At 39.7% G+C, this 9832-nt stretch overlaps 1 protein-coding gene across 1 annotated transcript in view; it reads right to left on the minus strand.

The window, feature by feature from the left end:
- Window positions 1-7247, minus strand: part of LOC145993741 (teneurin-m-like) — a 540838-nt gene extending 533591 nt beyond the window's left edge. Inside the window, exon 1 of the mRNA XM_083129491.1 lies at window positions 6707-7247. The gene's annotated coding sequence lies outside the window, so the exon portion shown is untranslated. The remainder of the gene's footprint in view (window positions 1-6706) is intronic.
- Between the last annotated feature and the right edge of the window lie 2585 nt (window positions 7248-9832).

Genomic DNA, 9832 nt, shown 5'->3' on the forward strand with positions numbered 1-9832 from the left:
TTACTTTTCTCCAACTACATGTAACATCATTTTTGTTATTCGATAAATATTCAATTATTCATCTATTTGACATTAATTTCATCGCCAGGGCACTTGTTTTTATGTAAATTATTCCCATCTTAACTACAGGTAAGCTACGTAATGAATATGCGCTGTTATATCTCTATTCTTATACAGTCTTTTTACCTATTCGTGTAATAATAATATATTAATTTAAATAGTAATTAATATTAACTTTATTTAATATAATTATTTTAATTTAAACATTATTATTATTATTCCTGAAACACTTGGTTCGGAACCCTCCCCCCCCCCCCCCCCCACCACCGAAACATATTTCTAGATACGTGCCTGGTTCCGTGGTGTACCAAGTGGAAGAGATGTTGATGTTTGCTCAGAAGCTTCTAATAAATAACACATTATGTATCTTATTGAAATGTTACAATTTGGTCTGTTTTTATTTGTGATTATTCAATTCAGCCCTTTAATGATATCATCCTGTTTGAAGGATCCATAAGCAAGCACTACTTTATCAGTGGGGAAGAGGGGTCTGTTCGGCAAACAGCGGAATCCGATTGAATAGAAGTCGGCACAATAGGAATACGAAAAAAAAGGAATGTGGAAACGGGACTTCAGGAATTCACATTGACCCTGGGGAGTCAAAGAAAAGTGAAAGTCTTATCGTGCTGCCATCTTTTGGGGTTATTTTCGTTCGTTACTTTCCTCCACGAACAAGAGGTAAATATTTGCTGTTTGACGAGAATTAACGGTGCCTATGGTTTCGCCTAGAATTGTAATAACAATTATGTATTATTGTTCATAATAATTGTTATTTATAAAAATATTAATAATGCAGAATGATATATTTTTGTATGAGACAGATGAGTTTCGAAACTGGGGACAAGTAAAGTAATGTATGGTTCTGTGCAAAGTTTGGTAATAAATTACAACAAGTTCAGATTCTACATTGATGTGATATTATAATTGTCATTTACGATACAAGCCCTTGGATTGTGTGGCTCATACAATATTATGATCCAGTGATTTATGCACACACCCAAAACACCCCACCGCCAAATTTCCTCAACAACCCCTAATTTTGTTTCACAAAGATCCAATTTATGGCCATCTTGACTAAATTTACCCTTATATACCCCTAAACACGAACTTAAACATCCCCAGATGGAACATTCTGGATGAAACCCCAGTTATGATCTACCCCGTACTAAGACACTGAAACTGTCCTTGCGACAACATAGGTCACGCTTACCATACACAATAACAATAATAATTTTGAAAAGGTATACATTTCATGTATATATGACAATATACTGATCTCCTGCCTGAAGATTGTTCACTTGATGAGTGACGCGTGGCGGAGTGGCTAGCGCAGCGCGCTACGACGCCAGGGGTCCCGGGTTCGAATCCCGGTCTGGGCATTCGTATCCCTTTATCATATCATGACATCTTCAAATTCGCGATTAGCCAAAAGTGGAAGAAAAACGAAGTAAAATAAACAAACTCCATCAATGAATGATTGACGAGTGGTTTGCGTAAGGGATTCAATTGAAGCGTAATGGTTAGCGCTCTCCCCACTGTTGAGAGCGGTCCCGGGTTCGATCCCCGATATGAGCTCAAAAGTTTCGAAATTTCGCTGACCCAACATCGTCAGGACAATAGACGTACTACTTGAAAAGAAGAGGTAGCGGTTTCCGGTCTCGAAAGACAGAAAACAGCGGCGATGGGACTCTATGCGCTGACCACGCGTCACAAAGTGAAAAGGCAACTTGGCAGGCCTTTAGCCACCCGAGTATCGTGGCCTGATTCACTTGACGTCATCTCATCTATGCAGGTGACATTTTTGTATACTTAAAACATTCAATGGCACTAAATTAATATATTCAAATCCCAATTGACACAATTTTGTTGAGCGCTACGGTAAATCCAATTCGGGGGTTGAAGCCTCTAATTGTATCGACAATCCCAAGTTCCGGTTTAGTGTTAGTATGTTCATTTAGCAAATCGCTGCGCTGGGGCTTCGTGAATGGATAGTTGATTTTCTAGCTTCCGTGTGCTGAGTGGGCGTGTGTGTCTGCGTATGCTGACACAATCGTAATGATATATTCGCGAATGCAGCACATCTGGTGCAAAGCCATACTCTTACACGCACGCACCAATAGTAGACAGAATCTGAACATTGCTGCATTCCACCACTAGGACTGCAAAGGCAACGTTCTGACCTCCGTGGCGTAGTGGTTAGCACAGAGCGCTACGACGCCAGGATGTCCCGGGTTCGAATCAAGGCCTTGGCATGGACGGTTAGTGTCCCTTCATCAATTTCATATCATATCACTCATCTTCACCGGCGTACGCAGGAGGGGAGTTGATGAGGCTACAGCCCATCTCGAAATTTTGAAAAAGTCAAAACTTTCAAGTGAAAGCAGTAAGGACCTAGGTAAAATACAAGTGATAAATGCAAATCCACCTTAAGAACGAAGATTAAAAATTGCATTTTTCATTAATTACTGTCGCATTTCTGTCACTTTTAGCTAACCGCGACGAATTACAATTTATTACTCCATATAAAACCATATACATTGGTATTTGGTATCAGTGATGATATTTTGAACGGACAATCACAAAGAACATCCATGCCCAGGCCGGGATTCGAACCTGGGGCGCCTGGCGTCGTAGCGCTTTGTGCTAACCACTACGCCACGGAGGCCGGCTGGTTAAAAATGGCGATTTCAAAATATTTATTATGTATCTCGCCCACAAATATTCAATTCTACACACCATTTCCCCGTCAGGCGATTGCTCTTGCACTTTTTGAATAAGAACTGCCAATTTTAAGTCATTTCAGACACTTGAAGAGTCCTTTGAAATTTCTCGAGTATTCGGGATCCGAAAAATCGGAAAATCATTTACAAAAGTCGGGATCTGACCTTGGTCATTTTGAATTACATTTTTCCTTCGGCACGTAAAATCAGGGATAATGTACGATACAACAGTGTTCATCAACAAAGTAATTGATGTTTATAGAAATGACGCAAGGCGAGTTCAGTTTCTGATTAAATAGCGGACTCAAGTCTGAGCTTGTCAACAACGCTAAAGTATTTTAAATTCAACTTCAATTTTATGCTTAATAATATGATAAAAATAACAGTACTGAAGTAACATGTAAGTTTCTATAACTGAAGGACAAGATAGGAATTCTTACCCTGCCCCCTTGTGAGAAAAATCTAGCGGGCACCCTTGATTGAGCATATTCAGGATAAAAAACCCTTTTTCTATGGCTCATAGTGCCGAGATGCAAATATGAAAAACTGTATTGTGCGGTGTGTAAGTTTAAGCCGTTATCCGCTGTATATGTTGCTTATAAGGCATATTTTGAGAGCACTGGCGTGCGCAGAGGCAGGGGAGCAGATGGGGCTACAGCCCCACCGAAATTTTGAGAAAATTAACATTTTTTTAAATAAAAACAGTGAGGTACTCGATCCAGAGGGGTAAATTCCCCGCCCCCATTAAAAATACCCCAGAGTGCCACTTTTGAGAGTAGAAAGTTTTAAATATACGAAATATCTTATTGTGTATGCCTTCCCCTTAGAAAGCAGACCTTTATAATTCCAGTCCCTCCCGGAAAAAATGAAATCCCGCGTACGACAGTGTTTGAGAGTACAGTCGGATGAACTCCTGCCGAAATATGTTATCAACACTGAGGCAGAATACAACAGGAAAGTATAAAGTATGCAGCAGGGGCCGAGACAGACAGGTAATTATTCATTTTTTAATGCTTCCGTATCTCGGAAACGAAAATTGGTGGATTGAAAGAACTATGGATCCTCTACATTCTACAACACGATGCGACCTGTGTATTTGTCAGCTCTAGCAAACAATCGATACCAATTTTTAACTATCGATATCTCAAAAACTAATAGAGACAGAAACATAAAATTCAGTGTGCAGAAACATCTACCCAGTACTAACCTAACGTGATGTAAAATATTTTGATCGGACTGTCTGTCCGTCCGTGGCAGTCAAACCATCGAAAGGCAGATATCGATATGTTTAACCTTCGATATCTCGGAATCAAAGAGAGCTACAAACATGAAAGTTGGTGTACCACAAGATATATATAGTATCAACTTATTTCTGGAAAATTGTTTCGATTCGTCCGTCCGTTTATCCGTTCAAGTTCACCACTCGATATCTTCTGATTGTACGGAAACTTCTATAGATACAATGATACAATTTTGTGAACTGAAAGAACTGGTAAAGTGAGATATTTATCGATCCGTCCGTCTGTCCGTCAATGGAAGTCAAAGATTGCGAACAATCAGTATTTTAATGACCTATGGTAACCGAAAGATGTATACATTATATTGTGAGTAAACTGTTGAAAAGATAAAAAAAGAATAATAAAATATTAGTTGTATTGGTTTGACCATTTAGGAAACTATACATACAAAGATGATATTTTGTACAATGAATTCGGATTCAAATGCTAATTAGTTTATAAGATTATTCTCATTAACAGTTCGCTAGAAATCTATAATCAGTAAACCAAAAGGGGGGAGCATATTCTACTCTACTGATCAGTGGCGGCTATTAGGGGGGCACTTTTGCCCTCGCACTATGCTAAACGTTATGTACCATAGGAAAGTAAGCTGCCCTTGATCCCCCAAGTTTTGGAACCAAATCGCCGCCACTGCTACTGAATCGTACCCATAGAGCACATCGTGGTACTTAGTAAATGCGGCTCAAGCTTATTTAAATATTAATTGAGCATTTCGACGCGCTTAGCGTCCCTTTTTTGACAATTTTGGCTAATCCCAACGATGAGGATGAATGATGATATGAGATTGATGAATGGACACTCACAAAGAACACCCACACCTGGATTCGAACCCGGGACCCCTGACGTCGTAGTGAGCTATGCTAACCACTCCGCCACGGAGGTCTACTAGCACCTTGTGCCAAATTATTTCGTAGATCTTTGTGGAAAATTTTCTGGAATTGTCACGGAAAATTTCGGTAGGTATTGGGCAATGTGGTCAGGTCACTTTGTTAATTGATAACCCATTAGTTTCAGAAGTCTCCGGTTGGAGGAGAAAGCATTTGTCCCTTAAAAAATTTAAAATTGCTTGAAATTTATCCTACAACATTCAGGATGGAGCGCAAATTAATGTGATAATTGCGATAACGCAGGCTTAGAAATAATGCGCATAATATTGTCTTTTCCATATTTTTTGCACGCATTGAAGTAAATATTAACATTTAATTTGGATCGTCCACGCATCATATCTATTGTTGCAAGCCATTCTTTTATACATTAATTTCAGTGCACTTTTCTAGCTACAGAAGTAAAATATTGTGGATTCTGTAATACTTGTGATGGCTAAATATTATCTAAGACGCTGGAAGCGACATCTAAACGTCAAGATCTAAAATCGAACAGTTTAATTTCTTTTTAAGCTTCAGTTTAGAACTGGCGAAGCCACAATAAAGTTGGAAAGTGTACATTCAGCAAATTTAATGTAAAATCATTCATGGTATTAGGAGAGCCAGGTGCCGCTTTTGTTCTCAACACATGCGATTCAATGTACTATTGCTCATTTTGCTGAGTACGTATTGATTCAATTATGTCATAATTATGTGTGCGGGGATTTTTCGGCGTACCACCGCTATTCTCTGACTTGAGACTTCCTTAAAGATATTATATATAAAAAAAAAAAACTTTTTTTTTTGTTCAGTTTGGCTTTAAGTCCACTTTACGCACAGAAAGGCTTTTCAGGACTAGACCTACAGTTTAAGTGGGATCCTAACCACTATGTTCCTCCACCGGGTATCGAACCCAGGTCCCTTTGATTACAAGGCAACGACGTTAGTACTACTCCATCGGGGAGGCTCCGTGATATTTATTTTCTTTGTTATATCAAGTATATTTATTTGTAGATCGAATTCTCTTAGTAGAAATTGGTCCGCAATCGTGATAATAGATGGCAGTACTTTACAATTATCTACAAATAACAAATCTTTTTTATTTCTATTCAGTTACGAGTTTCTTTTTCTTGTATTTTGTTACTCAATGAAGATCTACTTATACAGGTAGTAGTACTAGGCAAATTTAGGGTTTCAGTTGAGAATATTTGCAGGTCTAACTGAATTCTCACGTAGTATATTAATGGTTTTTTGAATTTTTGTAGAAACTGTCAAGTTCTGTGAATGCTATTGAGTATACTTGAGTTTATTGTTCTGATTATTATTACTGTATTTGTGCATTTACCTTGCGGTTTTGTTACCGATCTCTGTGACGAAGTGGTCAGCACATCATGCTAAGACGCCAGGCGTCCTGGGTTCGAATCCCAGCCTGGGCATGGATGCTCTTTGCGATTGTCTCTTCATCACATCATGTTCGCGATTTGTCAAATATGGCAGAAGAGCGAAAATAAAGAAAATCATTCGTTAATTGTTTTGTTGAAATTAAAGAGCCTGTGAAGCTGGCAACGCTACATCAGAGTCGAGAGTAAGATACTGGAAAACAAGCTGTTTAAAATGTCATCTTTACGGAATTCAAATGTCAACTACTCGGCTATAATTTTGCTAAGAAGCAGTAAACCTTGTCGAGTGTGACAAGAAGTAAAATTCGGAAGGTATACCAATTGCATGGTGAGACAAAACAAAATACTGAATATTTTCGACTTACCGGAATTATTCCTGTTTTCTATTCTGCGTCTCTTCGTCGGATTGGCGTCCACGGCGAAAACCTTTTTGCCACCAGGGGAAGAAACAATTTTCCCTCCTTCGTAGACGATGCGTTCAGAACCGCCGTACGCACACACTGGTCGAGCTCACCATCACAAGAGTGAATCTTTTTTTAAAAACACTGAACCAGAAACAAAAACAAATCACGATAATTGGCGGGACAACGAGAACAAAAGAACAAGGAGGGCAAGGTCAAACAAGGTCAAGCCAGGTCATACACTGCACAGACCGCACCAAAAATGAACGAAATACGGGGTGGGCGTCCTGTGTGAACTTGCACTTCAAAACTCGATTTCTCGCGCAAGGGATCGTCTGCAGGTGACACTGCGGTGTGGTTCGTTTTGAGTACACTTCTCTCTCTCCCTTGCCGACGAACAAACGACTCTCACTGTCGAATTGGCAAGAAATAGAAGCATTTATGGTATCCCCAAACACTGCGTTCGTTGCGACCGCGTTCAACCGTCGATCTTTACTGCGTGCAATCGGCAACAGCACTGAGGCCAGCTTCGATCGCAACCCCCCACCGTTCCTCTCCTGTGTAACTCTCAGATCCGCCACCAGGGGCAGCACTGATATCGAGTTTCTCGTCACGGGCCGGTCGGATAGAGACACTGCAAAGGTTGCAAAGCTTCGACTTTTTTAGTCTCTTTTCTGCCCGCCCGCCAGCTGGACGAATGTAGCGAATATTGAGCAGCCAAACCCTTCTTTACTCTGGACGTGGTTAAAGGGGGAACAGGGGGGAAAAGTCCTCTCAATAATCCAGAAAAATGATTATGCGTGTGCAAAATATATGTGTCTACAGCATGGCCCTCAATGATTCAAAGGTAACGACGCTTATCATCTAGAACAACACGAGTACAAGACTGATGCCATTTTAATAGAATTGTTCAGTGGCGTGCCCCCATAAATTTCTTAAGGGGGATTCCTGTTTCTGCAGCATTCAACCCTATACTTTAACATTTCCCCCCTTTTGATGGCGGGTGATTCATAAATAATTGAGAGGTTACAAAAGTTCATTACAAGTAAACTATTGAACTTACGTTAATGAAACCAGTCCAGATCGATCGAATAACGCAAACAGTTTGTGCGTGTAAGTATTGTTAAGCTGAGAGTGAATATCCCTACACTCAAATCGTCCACATCACTCACAGTGTTTTGTGCAATGTTTTGGTCCCCAAGATCACCGGACCTTACATCGTGTGACTTCTTTTTTTTGTTTTTTTGTAGTCTCAGAACGGGCTTTGCTAGCCTATGCCCATATCTGCAAGAAGAAGAAGAAAGAAGAAAGAAGGGTAAAATAATAATAATAACCCGTAGCTCGACAGCCTATCTTCCGACTGCCAGTCTTCCTCCCACAAACCTACCTAGAGGTGTGGAGATCTTCAACCGGTAATGGGGTGACGTGAGGCCAGCACGTCGAACCCCCAGCCATTACAGTAGAGTTCCGAGACCGGGTTACGGTACTCACTTGTAGCTCCCCAATTTCCTCATGATGCTGGGTTACCACCGGTCCTATACACAGGCCGAAAACTCAGAGACTGAACCCAGGCGGACTCGAACCCATGCCGTCTCGGAGCCCGAAGTGTAAATTAAGATCTTCCTCCCCACCCGCACCAGTTGGAGGCACCACAACAAAGACTACCCGTCTCTTAAGCGTACTGTACTGTCTTACTGAAATCAACTGTGTCTCAGCTCTCACCATAAACAAGTCATTCATTCCTTCAGTGACAGAATAATGTTCTCTATTCTGGTCCATGGCATGTCCCATTCAACTCTTTAGAATCGATTCCTCTCTTCACTTCTTCCTTTGTTACAGGGTTCGCTCATTACACATTTTCTCAACAACACATCTCTTCTCTTTTCTCAATTAAGACTCGCCATCAGCCTTGCTTGCTGAAAGATCTCATTTATGTGCACAGAATTGTTGATGGCAAAACTCGCTACAAGACAAGCTTCTTCAGGAATTCTAGTTTTGAGTGCCTAAACGCACAATGCGTAACACAAACCTCTTTTGTACAGAAAGGCCTATGCTGAAAAAAAGACAGCAATCCAATCGAATATAGAGACCTCCCATATTGATACCTTAGAGTATGCCTTTCATTCTTCCATCAGAGAAAATGCTGCTAAATAATATTCATTTCATTCTTTCATCAGAACAAATTCTGCTAAGTAATATGCATTTCATTCTTCCATCAGAACATATGCTGCTAAATAAATATGCATTTCATTCTTCCATTCAAACAAATGCTGCTAAATAATACCCATTCTAACTAACTAACTAACAAACTCTCTAGCCATCTTAAACCCGAAGGTTCATGGCTGCAGCAACACAGGCCTTCCATCTGTCTCTATCTTGAGCAAGATCTATATACTCTTTTCCATCCCTACCGATTTCCTTTAGGTCTATCTGAACGTTGTGCCTCCATCTTCGTCTTGGCCTTCCTATAGGTCTCTTACCATCGGGTTTCCCAACAAGAATCCTGTAAACTCCTCTTTCCTCTCCCATTCGTGCCACATGGCCTGCCCACCTAAGTCTTCTTGATTTAATTATTCTAATAATATATGGACATGAATACAAATTATGTAGTTCTAAATTATGTAACCTTCTCCACTCACCTGTCTCCTCATCCCTTTTAGGTCCAAAGATTTTCCTAAGGATCTTATTATCAAATACTCTCAATTTATGTTCCTCTTTCAATGTAAGGGACCAAGTTTCACACCCATATAAAACTACAGGCAGAATTACTGTTTTGTATATTTTATCTTTTAGTTTCTTAGATATTAAACGAGAAGATAAAAGTTTATGAAGAGAGAAGTAACATGCATTTCCTGAATTAAGCCTACTTTTTATTTCCTTTTTAATATAATTTTCATTTGTTAATATTACTCCTAAGTATTTGAATTTGGAAACTGGTTCAAACGAGTTGTTATCAATAATTAGATTTTGATTATTACCTAACACTTGGTTTCGGCCTGTAAGCATATATTTAGTTTTTTCTTTGTTAACTTCCAAACCTATCTCTTTAGCAGTTTTGAAAAATATTTTAGCATTATTCTTAATTGTATT

Source organism: Lepisma saccharinum, chromosome 10 (assembly GCF_977018435.1).
Source record: "Lepisma saccharinum chromosome 10, izLepSacc3.1, whole genome shotgun sequence".
NCBI classification, from domain to species: Eukaryota; Metazoa; Arthropoda; class Insecta; order Zygentoma; family Lepismatidae; genus Lepisma; species Lepisma saccharinum.